We start from the raw sequence: 14,206 nt of genomic DNA, 5'->3' as shown, positions 1-14,206 counted from the left end.
TACCACACGACCCCCCTTTCTATTTAAAATTTTTTCTCAAGATGTCGCCCAGCCGCCATCTTGGAATTTACAACTACCTAGTTTACAGTGAAAAATAGTATCTATAGACCAATTTACTTATGCCAAGTTTCAAAAATTTTTTTTGACCCGTTCAAAAAATAAATGGGGGGGGGGACTTCAAAGAAAAGCACTGTATGCATTATCGGGGTTATTTTATCACATATTCCAGGTGCAGTGATCGAGTGTAAAGACTAGCTATGTAAATCCCTTGTTAGAATATTATAAACAAAATCGTGTTTTACATACTTATATCTTACAATTTAATAATATACCTTGACTATACCTTGACTGTATTTTTAAATCTAGATAATGAAAAGTTGTCTAGAATTAAAAAAATCTGATATTTTTTTAAAACCTAATGACTTATCTTAAAAAAAACTGAATTTTGACTTATTTGCTATAAAAAATGGGATAATTACTGCAATGTCACACACCTAGACCGAGGTTATCAAGAAATATGGGAAATCTCCTACAATAACTCTACATATTTCAGAGAAATTTGATAGAGTCTGGCATACAAACCTCCTGAAAAAAACTGTGTTTTTATGCTTTTCTACTAACTTTTGTTGCCTGACTTGGAAACTTCCTTGAGAGCCGGTCCATCCAGATTGTCGTTGATAAACAAACTTCGGAGAGGTTTTAAATTACCGCTGGTATCCCTCAGAGATGCATCATATTCCCTACCCTCTTCCTGTTATGGGAATAGCTCAAGAGGCTTCTCAAAAACTTAGGGCTTTCTTTAAAATAAAAAGGCTGTATACACCGCAACAGATTTTAACAATTTAAGGCCTAAATCTATCCATTCCTTAAGTATTACTTTCAAAGTATGGAGACTTGCACCCAAACACACTTAAGAATCAGCTTAATTCTATTCAGAAGAAGGCAATACATTTTCTAGGAGATCTAGAGATAACTAGCAGTTTGGATAGTTTGGCAGATAGAAGAAAGATAGCGGACCTAACTCTGTTTTATCGATACCCGCAGGGTAAATCCTCTTCCTGAACTAGCTCATGTCATTACACCTAGAACTATACACGTAAAATCTACTCAATAGGCAGATGCCATTTATCAAGTGCATCTGCAGATACCTAGAACGTCGCTGTATCATGACTTCTTTTTATAAGGTAAAGTACATATCTGTGAAATTACCTACGAAAGGACATTTTTCTGGATCACTACAACTTGCAGAACTTTAAGAAAAATATCCATAGACATCTTCGTTGCACTGGTGATACTCGAATACTATAGAAGTTTGCCTTTTGTGCCAATATTCCGTAAAAAAAAGTGTTATGCCGAATTACTATTGGATAATATTCGCAATAATTAAGCAGATTTCCGACTTACTCCTCATAATAGACTATCAAATTCTACTCCAAATTTGCAAATTATCCTTCGTTCAATCATTATATCAATATTTTTACTTAAAGGCCACAATTTTTAATTCAATAATTTAAAATCTCATGTTTTTATATTTTATTACCGACAAAATAACCAGGAAAATTAATTCATATTTTATGAATTAAATTAAAGTAAATTTAAGGTTAAAAAAAACTAAAGCAATCCTTCAACCAGATTTTGAAGTCAAAATAAAAAGTAATAAGGTTTAATCACTTGTGTACAATCCAAATATAAAAACTTTAAATTATTTACAGCAAGAAATATACAAAATTGAATTTTCAAACGTTATCGTTCCTCTTTCATTACCTTCTCCGTACGATGTGCCATTTTCTCCCTTTTTCTCTCCGCTTTTGCTTTAGATACTTTTCTAAAAAATAAAATAAAAAGGAAACGTAAAATCGTACGATGCGACATCGAAGCCACCGTGTTAGTATGCTGGAGATTCCCTGAGATGGGAGCTGTGTGCTGAGCCGATTACCGGGGTGGTTGGGCGGCTGTTGCTATGACTACGGGACCGTTTTTCCTTTAGATAATACACGTTGCGTAGTCATGACTACCCTTGGAGAATCACTTTTACGCACGTAAAATCCTTCTTCCGGTAGTTAAATTTAAAGTCTGTTTTGATCTTTATATTTTAATAGCTGCTTCTAAAAAATTTTAGACAAAAGTTTAGTATTAACGAAAACAGGAATATAAATGAATGTTTTTAACCCTTTCACTGCCTGAAGTGGTCGCCCAAAATTACCATTTTTTTGTGGCTTGCGAATATATTCGTCAAGAGCAGTTTGGTCCAATTTATCATATTCATAAATGATTTTTTTAAATATTTACAGAAAAAAAATACAAAATAGTTTTCTAAATGCTAGTTTATTTTAATAAATGTGATACACGTTCAATATGGTATCATAAAAAACATTTTGGATGGGTTACATGATCTAAAAGCGTTTTTTTTGTATGATTTCAAAACAGGGAACTATACAAAGTGCTACATCACAAGTTGGACACATACATATATCTTGATTCGCGTCTTATTTAATTTCTTGTACAAACGACGCATCGTTTTGTAGTGGACTTCTTTTGGGCAGTGGATGGAATGAAATTTGCAAAGTGTCTTTAAGTTAGACGTAATTCCGAGATTTCATCTAAAACTCTGCGACCTACCGTACGAGTGGAAACTCGTATGTGAAATTTCGCGATAATTTGTTTAATCAGCATTAGATGAAAATCTTCAATTGACACATAATGCACGGCATTGCATTTATATAATTGGTAGGCATTCAAAACCATGCAAAAAGTGGAAAAACACTTTTTTGTGCCATTTTATTGATTTGCGAACGCACGCATGTGTTGATTATAATCAACAATGCAGCTGGGTTTCATGATCCTTCCTGTTTGATGGTCTGTCTTTCCTGTCTCCTCGACGTCAGGTTTATGGCAACTTGACAACATGTTAACTTCCCTTTTATCTTGCCATCTTACTGCAAGCAGGTTTTCAGTAGATCTATAATTAAACTCACCCTTTTGTAACTTCTCTGTGAATTTTGGCATGTTTTTCCTATTTTTCTTCACAGTACCACAAGCGGTTGTCTTGCTTTTATACAACGACTCAAACAAATTGGGGCTTGTGTACCAGTTATCCACGAATAAGGTGTGACCCTTTTCTAGGTAAGGCTCAAGTAAAGTCATTACTATGCTGCCAGATTTTCCAATATCAGCTCCATCAAATTCCTTTACGTTTGTCGAGGCATCAGTGTAGACAATAAAATGAAGTATCTAACCCGTGTCACAGTCGCATAATAAAAAAAATTGCGGTGTCTTTTCGATAAGATATATTGTCGAAAAAAAACCTCTAAAAAGCAACAAAATTTCGTCAATACATATATTCTTGAATGGACAAAATGCTTCTTTGAATTTATTTTTTAGATGGTCGACAACTAACCTTACTTTCTGCAAGGAATCTTTTTCTTCAGGTAAGGGACCATTATTATCAGTGAAGTGATGTAATTTCGTTATTAGTAAAAGTTTGCTAAAAATTGGGGTTTTGATAAATTCATCATTTGACCAATAAGAGTTTAATTTGTTTTTCTTTACATGTGGCATTAGTAATGCTACAGCAAAGTAAGAGTACATCTCCTTATATTCCACTGGCTGCCACCTCTTGATACGTGAATGTTCAGGTTGGTCTTGCAATAATAAATAGTCGTAATATTTATTAGTTTCGGTCGCTATTTGTTCCAGTAACTCTTGGGAAAAAAAAAATTCAAAATATTTTAGAGCTGAGCGTACCTTCGATTTTGCATCCATAATTTGTGCTGTCAAATTCATGTACCTTTGGGTGTGCTTCATGTGACTTAGTTGTCCATAAAAAGCTTCTCTGACTTTGAAACGCTGCAGCTTGCACTGGTTGATCACTACTGCTGTCTGAATCTTCACTTGACTCCACTAAGTTTGTTCTATTCGAAAAAAACTCCTCAATATTATTTTCTTCAGCGGGCGTTATAATGATGTCATCGTCTGGCCAATCGTCTTCATTCTAGAAAATAAAAAACCAATGTAGAATCAAGTAGATCGCGTACATCTCATAATTACAAAATATAAATTAATAAACCTTTTTTTCTGTACTTATGTCAAGCTCCATCGGCTCGTCATTCTCGTCATATTCACTATCACTCCGAGCTAATGTCTCTTCTAACTCCCTATCTGTTAAACAGTTTTTAGACATAATTATCTCACTAAGTAAAAGCTAGAAAAACCGATGAAAATGCCAAATAAACAAACAAACGTCCTGGTAAATAGCTGAACACTACACTAGATTATCACGCCACAAGACCTGTTACATCATATCCCCATCCTTCGGATACTTTGCGCAAGTCCCGCGTCCCACGGCGACAGCATGCGGTTTTATTAGCGATGCGAGTTTACTCGTCCAGAGCAGTTTACGGCATAGCGAATAAATTCGTCCAGAGCAGTTAAAGGGTTAATATTAGATTTTGATATGTCCAAAACAATAAAATTTTGAACTACTGATTAATTATTGAAGGTAAAAATAGTAGTAGCGTTTTAAGTTAAAGGGGCCAAAGTCCTTACACTAAAACACTCTTTTCGCAATCACTGGTAACCTTCGTTATCATTGCTGACTATTATCTACAACTCAATGCTTAATGAAGGAAAGCCCTCTAGTCTAAGTGAATGATTTCCTTCCCTGGTACGTCTGAGGATCTTATAGTTTCACTTTGCAGCCTAGCCCACCTATCGCATTACTAAGTTTCCTCAGCCACCCTGCAGCAAGGGCACAGTAGCAACAACACACCTACAAGATGCAAGCACTAGTAATTCAGTTAGATATGCTATCGTTCTCCTATAAATATTCCTTAGCTTGTCGGCATCTGCCTTCCTAGTTTTGTCCTATGCCTAGCTATGCAAGATATAAGAAATGTGCCTTCTGCTCAATCCGTTGTACGGTTTTGCATGCACCCGAGGGAAAAGTTACTAAAGGGAAATATCTTCTAACTGATAATACTTATCCACCTCGCTTTACCTACCATCTTTCAAAACATTCCACTTATGTTAAATTCTAGTTTCAAATAAATCATAATTTCAAGAGCACAAGAAGTTACTTCTCCTCTGCTCCTTATAGTAGCATAACATATTTATTTATTTATTTACAAAAGAAACTACATTTTTTTAGTCTCATTCTAATGGATTCATGATCTAATCAAGATAATCTGAAAAATAAGAATCACATTAATTATTGTTAAAATATGTATAGTTAGTACTATGAATTATATTATAACTTTTAAGTTGTCTCTATAAATTGGATGGTGTATTTGTAAAAATTTCCGTAAAACATTGTATTGTATTGTATAAGGGGTATTCAAAAAATAAGTTGCCGAAAAAAAAATAAAACACTTGTTTAAGGCTATAAAAATAATTTTAGTTATGAATATTCCTTTACTCTTAAACTATTTTTCAACGTAGTTGCCTTGACCTTACTAATACATATTTGGTATCTGTTTGCAAGCTTACATAAACCTTTCTTAAGAGATGGTGTGCCCAGTTTTTGGTTTAACGGCGGAACCACGAATTTAAAAAACCCTTTGCCTACCGTGAAGTGGTTGTTGTTTATGTTAATCGGAAAGCACACGTGAGATCCATCTTGCACAAACTATACTAAGCTTCTCCCATAATATTGTATGGATTACAATTCGGTGAGTTTGACATTTAGAAGGCCTCATTTCCATAATACCATCAATAGTCCGTCGTCTGTCCTCCTGAGGAATTTTTCCAACCGCTGCAATTGCACCGTCCGTAATGACGTTTTTGCGCGTCCTTTATTCTGCTCATCTACACATTCATACAGTCTTTACTATAAATAGCCACTAATTCATTGTAAATCTGATTGCCGTTTTCTCTTTTGCAGTTGAAAAACGAATTACCGTAATTCACAATCGGACACCACGCTTTGAACTGGTGTTCCATGGTTGTCCAGCTCGTACAGCTGAAAAAAGTATTCTTAGCTACCAATACCAATTCCTCTCTTATTAGTAGAACCTGGACCTAGATTTCGTGTATTGTCACTTTCTACCTCTGGAATGCTATGGTTGATTCCTACATGACGTAGCTGAAAAGCTATTCCGTGCACCCCTTGATTCCGATTCGGGCAAAGTGGTGTTTTGTCAACATCTCTGTAGGCATACTATTCATTCCAAAATAGTTTGGGTAAATTTTAGGGACTTTTATATTATCCCTACTTTCTTTACGGATATTTTGTACTTTTTGTGCAACTTTTTAATTTATTTTTGACATGATATAAAATCAAACCAACAGCTTAAAATAATATCAAACGGTTTAAAATTTTAAGTATTTACTTACCAACTGTAATTATGCTCCTTTTCATGTAGTGGAATCGTGAAGGAAGTGTGTGGAATCTATTGCTCTCAAAACACCTCAAAATCAGTTGCTTCCATAAACTATTATTTTAATTTTTTTCTACCCTGGTTGCTGGAAATTTCACCCATGTAGCTCCTAACCTCTCTTTAAAAGCAGTTGTAACTGCTTGTATTGCTCTAAATGCTGCATTATAGAAGTGGTTAAGAGAAGCATATAAATTTATAAATATATAAAATTTTGAATACTCAGTAGAATAAAACTGGAGAGTGGCAAAAAATTTTAAAACTGAAGGAACTGCCACCTTGTTGTTGGTGAGATCTATATCTTCCGCAATTGCATTATAAACATTCTGGGCTAATTCTTTGCTTAATCTGAAAGTCTTTTTAAAAATATTATCAGTCGGATAAAAAGGGTATAATTTTTTTTTAAATATAATTGTTTACCCACTAAGTTGACGTAAATTCACAATAACCTATTGAGAAATGCAAGTTGCAATAGGCAAGTTCCAATAATTTTGTCCAATATTATGTGCCCGAAACAAAATTTTACACTGCTAGATCTTGAGCTACCACAAATTGATCATTTACTGTATATTTTTTACTCATACCTTTATTTCATATCAACAATTCTTGAAATTTTAGTGTTATTAAAGCAAACCAAATTAATATCAAATTGTAAACCACAGAACACAAACATTCGAATCTAATTAAAAACGTTATTCGAAAAATAGGTTGTATAAAGTGCCAAATCACCAAAAAACCTTTGCAAAGTCCTGTGGACTAGACAAGTCGACACCACTCGACCTGTTGTGTTTGAGTCGTATAGAAAACGGTAAAAAACCAAAAATGATATATCGCCAAGAAACCAAGTGTACACAGAATTCGCGTCCAGAACTGAAATTATGTGCAGCAAAAGTCCACTAGATGGCGTCTGGGAGAAACGCCAGACTAGAAAACTTACTTTTTGAATACCCCCCGTATTTTTTGAATAGAATATTACTAAATATAACCACCTTAAGTTATTTAAAATACAACTGCTCGTCACTAAACAATTCGAGAAAAAAACACTAACAACGCATTGGCCGCGACATAAAAATCTACTTTGGGTGTGTTCTTAGGCCGCCGCGAGACCCTCTGCATCTCTTCGTCTTAAATCCGGATTACGCCCGGCCAGGGACCTCACAAACAACAAAAAGTCTTCTCGACAATGGCACCGGCCTCAAGTAATAATCTCAATCAAATTTAATATTTATTTACCGAACGTTCGTTCAATTTAAATATCATTAACTGTAAATTTAATATGATTGAACGTAAAGTACGTTTACGATTGGTTATTTTATTGTAAAACTGAAAATTACAAAAGCAAATACCGCACATTATATGTGGTAAAGGTAGGATTTGAGTTCAAAATGGCTAAGTACTTAAATTCTAAGAAATTTAAATCCTTTCTCATTAATTGAGTCGTAAGGTATAATCTTATCTTGCATTTTAACACTTAATATTATTTTTAAGTAACAGAGTTATATGCTAGAACAATTCAGGAACATATTTAAAGAATTAAAGGACCAAGATATTCTAAGATCTTTTTTATCTGGTCCAAGACATGTCAGGAAGATTTTTAATATAAGTAATTAATATTTAGTAATGAACCGGAAAAGTTATTTTTTATGCTTTGATTATTTCTTCAACTAACAACCCTATTTGTTAATGTCTTTTAAAGGATATTTAACAAGCATTATCTTATTCGAAAAAGAAATATAGTTTCTCTTTAATAAGTGTTCGAAATATGGTCCATTTACTAACCGACAATATCTTAAACAGAACTGAAGCTAACGCTTTGGACGTTTCTGATTACCTTGTCGGAAATTAGCCTACACTTCTGCCTTATTTATTCTGTTAAATTCTCAATATTTGTTGATTTGGTCTTAAAAACTTTGCTGTTCAAGCAACCCTATAAAAAAATCCAAAGGTCCTAAATCCGGAGACCTGGGTGGCTATTGAAAGGGTCCTCTTCTGCCCATCCATCTACCTGGAAGTACGTCATTCAGGAACTAATGGGCAGATTTTTCAAAATGAGAAGGCGAGCCATCCTGCTGAAACCAAATATTTCTATTCGGGAAGTCAGTTTCTATAGGGAAGCAAACAAAATAGCCAAATTCGGAACTAGATCCTCCTGCAAGAATTTTAAATATTCGTTTCGTTCCTAAATTCTCCATTAGGATTTTCTCTCTTTGCCCAAACATTGGCTTTTTCTTGGTATTGAGTGTGGCCTTCCCTCCATCCAGTGTGGGTTTTTGCCTGCCTAATAACGACAATTTTGACGATTTAGCTACTCATTCAACATAAACGTCGATTTATAAAAAAATGGGTGTGTCTTTACTGATAGATTACAGGAGCTATTAGATATTTGCAGAGATAATTAATAAGGTAAAGTGTTTCATCTTCAGAAGAAGATTAAAGCTAAAGTCAAACTACTTACAAATGCCCTTATATACTAACGATGTATGTAACTATTTAGACCGGAAAAAGCAATGAAGCATGGCCGAACAAATCTTAAACACTAACTAAACTAAGTAATTGATTATATGGGATTGGACCTTTATTCCTGTTAAGAATGTTTTTTGAATTTTTCTAAACCTTCATATGCATCTAATTTTCTATTGTTATTGACTGGTTTAAGTAATTTTAAGTTACCTATACCTTTTAATCTTCTCCCGAACATGCGTCGTTAGTGAAAGAAATGGGTCGAGAGTAAAGATCAATAGGTTTGGTTAGTGGTAAAACTGTCTCGTAATTTGAGTGTCACACGAAAGGTTCCAACCATAGGACTTTTAAACGTTATGATGCCCGTATCATAAAAATACTTTACCTTATTAATTATTATCCTTGCAAATATCTAACAGCGCCTGTAATCTATCAGTAAAAACACACCTTAATCTGAAATTAAGTATTCTATTTGCATGCTATTTGACACTTCTTGACAGTGGTTTGTATATCATTATTGGTGGAAAACAAACATATAACTAAGAGTTTATTTACAATGGGAAGGTAGTGTATTTATATACTCTTATATTTACATACCTGTTCTCTTTGCAATAACTATCTCATTAAATTATTTAAACAAAGTTAATTTATTTAAACAATTTTTATCTTTGGAGTATAACAAAAAACTAAAATGAATTATCCAATCTGTCACTTTCACTGACAAGACATACCACTGCCAAGAAGTGTCAAATAGCAACAATAATGAGTGAAAGGTGTAGTCAATTTCGGATTAAGGTGTGTTTTTACTGGTCGATTACATGCGCTGTTAGATATTTGCAAAGGTAAAGTATTTTTAATATCATAAACATAATATAATCGTAAACATAATACATACGTAATCATAACGTATAATGACCGTAGCAATTTGTTGAACATTTCTGTGTAGTAGATACATTATTTTTTGCAAAACTAGAGTCTTTTATGTGGATCATCTTCGATGAGTTTCTGGAGGATTGTTATTTTATAGCATTAAGAACTTTTGCAACTGAACTGACTCGCTAATTTCCAGTTCCCTAGGCTACTGCCTAGAGGGGACAGAGATATTTTCTTCGAGAGACAGAGAGAGAAAAAAACACTAATTTTCACCTCTTCACTGAGTGCACTCCGACAACGACTTTTTGTTCGTCTTAAAAGCCCATTTTCCCTGAACTGTTTACTGTTTTTTGTCGATCTTGCTTACGGTATTTTGCTAGATACTTTGCTTGATATGGGTGGTAAATCAAGATAGTGCTCTTTGAATAAATGAGTAACTTCATTTTCTGTTATTGTCCTATTTCTGTAGCCAATCATCATTAGAATTTCAATCTTGTGTGTTTTGGTGATAATGTCAGGTATTATCACATGTGACATTCCAAGCATTGATGAAATGAAAGAAAAACTATTGAATCAATTCAATTCAATAGCAAGGAATAAAAAATTAAAATTTGGCACTTATGTGTAACTTGTTAAATTAATAAAAATAAAAGTAATTTAAAATACTAAATGACTCTCATATTTTCGAAAAAAGGAACAATTGCAAGTTACAGACTTACTGTATATAATTATATACGTATATTTATGGTTTCTGAAGAATATTGATATCCAATTTCCATACCCAGGTTCTAGACTTATCCTACTCAATATAATGAGATGGAATAACGTTTTTGAGTTTTAATTTAGATCGACTTTTTAAAGATTAACAAGTAACTCTGGAATATGCCTTAAAACTTATTCATATACAGGGTGTCCCGAAATTACATCGCAATATTTTACCAGCCGCATCTTTGTCTAAAAATAAGACAAAAAGTCCATATACAGTATGGTTCAAAAGTGCATCGTTTTTTAAGTTACAGGGTGTTTTATGAATCATGTCAAAGATGGTTTTTTGTTAATATATCCGGAACGCCTAGTTGTAATCTTTAGAAATTTTCAACATTTACTATTGGTTTTATTAAAAACTGATATTGCAACCATTTTTGCCAAAATGTATACAGGGTCGTGTAAAATAAGTGGTCAGTAAAGTTTAAATTGTTAAAACTTTTTTACGTAATAAATTAATTGTTCCTTTTTTTACCTATTCAATTACATTAAAAAAAAAACCAATTTAAAGTATTTGTGATAGTCTTAGGTCATGTTTATCCCCAACGGATTTTTAAGATGCTTTTTAATTTTATTAACTGTTACTAAAATAACTTACGCGTTCTCTTTGCAAAATATTTACATCTAGTTTTTTCGAAAACGGAAGCTCCTATCGAAATTAGACAAGAGCACCTTTTTTATGTAAATATGTTTGTTTTTTTCAATTCTAATACCAAAATTATCACGGAGCTGCTAGAAAAAAAGTTTTAACAATTTAAACTTTACCGACCACTTATTTTACACGACCCTGTATACATTTTGGCAAAAATGGTTGCAATATCAGTTTTTAATAAAACCAATAGTAAATGTTGAAAATTTCTAAAGATTACAACTAGGCGTTCCGAATATATTAGCAAAAAACCATCCATCTTTAACATGATTCATAAAACACCCTGTAACTTAAAAACGATGCACTTTTGAACCATACTGTATATGGACTTTTTGTCTTATTTTTAGACAAAGATGCGGCTGGTAAAATATTGCGATGTAATTTCGGGACACCCTGTATATATTCTTATCTAAACTGAGAAAGTAGTATCTTAGTCGAGATTGCGGTATTGTCCTTATCTTCTGGCTACATTTTTCCCTTCCAGTGTATACTCAGTGTATAGAGCTTTTAGGATAGTGTCACTTATGATAGAAAATATCTATCTTAGTTATGTTTTTTGATCAACGACTATCTATCGGAATTTTTCGATGTAACTGCATTAGAGTTGCCTTCAGTATAAATTCTGGATCTAAAGGACCTAAATAGTATACGTCATTTGTTATTTTTTCTATACTGTATAGACCTGAAGACCCTATTCTCTTGAATAAGCAAGATAATTTTTTAACAGAACTTGATTTGGGTGAGAATATTTCTTAAGCTTGAAACCCAGGAAATTACATGAAATGCATGTATTATTTAAATATTTTGTACTGTAGAAAATAAACGAAATTAAACCTTTTTTAAGTTCCGGTAATCATCCCCTAATAAAATAAATAGCTACAATATAAGATCAACCTGTTTGTTTATACACGGATGTATTTCTAGACGTAAAGTATCGCTTCCCTAAGGAAGCCTATTCTATGCGACGGTGTCGAATCCGCTGCACTTTAAAGGTTTACAAATACGTACAACACACATTCTTTGACCCCGTGAAAAATAAGCTATTTTTATTTCCAAAATCAATACATGCTAAGAAATACGAGGCTTAAAAAATATCACATTATTATTATCATAAAAGTATACGAGGATAATATATGGGAATATGTGAAATATTAATGAAAAATACTTTTCGAGTCATTGTTAGTCTATGCAAATTTTAAAGTAAATCCAAGGCTCCTCTTAGACATTAAAAATTCACCCTTCGGAAAATCTCAGCCCTCGCTTAATAGTTTACATTTGAAAACGTAGCCAACCCTCGGAAACACCGAAGCTGTTAAAATTTACGGTTAAAGTACCCCAATAAAACAGTGCTGATTGAATTTGACACCCCATGGAACGCGCGTTCATTGGCCAGATGACGGTTCCCACCGAACATTTTTGGGTGGTGATGATGGGCAAATAATGCGGTTTTCCTTCCTCTTTTCGAGTGAGGTAAGGGATAAGTAAAGTTTCTACTCTATTGATGTTATTCATGCAATTTTTGCTTTTACTGTTAAAAAAAACGCATATTAGCGGAAAACTGAATTGTAAACTGTATATTTATTATTCCTTAAGGATAACATAGCATTATTGCATGTCACTTGAACCCGCAAATGTATAATTTATTTCAAAGTATTTTAAAAATAACATGGCCGATTTATTTGGCATAATAGTTTTTCTGTCATTGAATATTGGCATTTGCATTTTTTTTAAATACTAAAACAAATGATATAGTCATAAATAAAAAAATAGGAGATAGTAAGTAAACAAAACGTATACTATAACCGGATACTTTTATATACATAAGTAGGTCTGAATAAACATGATAAAAAGTATACTAGAAAAATAGTAATAATAATATTAATATTAAAATATATCGAATTTGGTAAATTTAGTAGTATCAAAATAAGTAAAACCAATCTATGTTAATTCATAAACTATACATCATATAACACTTTTTTTATTGTGAATTTAAATGATCTTTAACATTCTTAGTAAAAAACTTTGGATTACTTACGTTTTTAATTTCTAATTGAAGAGAGTGGAAAACTGGCAACCCTGCCAAAAAATAATGATTTTTGTAATAAAGTTGATGGAACTCTTGATATATGATAATCATTTCTTGACTTTATATTATGTCGTTGAAACTTGGATCTTTTCTCTGTAAAATTGTTCAGATATGATGGCATAAATCTCAGCTTTATTCATTAAATTAAAATTTAATAAATTAACTCTAAGAATCTTTTGCTTTACAGGAAGGCATTTTATTATTTAAAGCATTTGAATGATAGGTGTATACTTTTACGGTTAGAAACAATTCGCATTATTTTATTTAATTAAAGTTTGTTTTTGATTTATATGTTCCTGAGAGTATGACATATATATTATAAAAATTATAAGCCTAATAATATTATTAAAAAAAAAACTTTATTTGATAATTGTAGCTGCAATAGATCACGAAATATCGTTCGTAAACTTCTAGGTCAAAGCAGGAAGAGTCAACTGACGTTACCCAAAGTTCAAATGATAATCTCCTAAACTTTTTTTTTTAAAGTATTAAAATAGTGTTGTATAGGTTTGGTTTAAATACAAAACATTACTTCTAATAATAATCGCCGTAAAATTACTATTAAGTGATAAAATTAAATGATACAGGAGATTTTCTTATAAATTATAGTCATTACATAGAATAGTGGATATTGGGTCTAATATCACGTTAAATATTGGATGTAGAGATTTGAAGATTCATATAAATATCATAAAGCCATTAATAATATTTCAAATAAACTCTATTTAATGATCGCAGCTTCAGTCGTTATCGTCCATGAACTTCTAGGTAGACGCACCAAGAGCCAACTGACATCAGCCAAGGTTAAAATAATAATATCTTCCAGACACTTAATTATTCAAAAAATATTATAGCAACTTTAGGTAGATGCAATTTTGGTCTACAACTTTTCATATAATGATGGTTATCGCAAAACGACTTTTAAGAAATATATAAGAGATTTTCTTATTTCTAGAAGGAATATTTGCTCATAGAGCATAAACTTCATGGATTAGAAATAAA

At 32.5% G+C, this 14,206-nt stretch overlaps 1 protein-coding gene and 1 long non-coding RNA gene across 4 annotated transcripts in view; one reads left to right on the top strand and one right to left on the bottom strand.

Annotated features, from left to right (window-relative positions):
• Positions 1-14,206, top strand: part of LOC126740260 (homeobox protein OTX1-like) — a 272,215-nt gene that overhangs the window by 242,605 nt on the left and 15,404 nt on the right. The gene's annotated exons all lie outside the window — the stretch shown is intronic.
• On the bottom strand, positions 1,648-4,817 carry LOC126740262 (uncharacterized). The gene is made up of 2 exons (XR_007661854.1): positions 4,546-4,817; positions 1,648-2,105 (listed from the first exon to the last, which is right to left on the bottom strand). It is a non-coding gene; the product is annotated as an uncharacterized LOC126740262 (long non-coding RNA).

Source organism: Anthonomus grandis, chromosome 9 (assembly GCF_022605725.1).
Source record: "Anthonomus grandis grandis chromosome 9, icAntGran1.3, whole genome shotgun sequence".
In the NCBI taxonomy this organism is placed as follows: Eukaryota; Metazoa; Arthropoda; class Insecta; order Coleoptera; family Curculionidae; genus Anthonomus; species Anthonomus grandis.
This window is presented reverse-complemented; position numbering and strand designations above follow the sequence as displayed.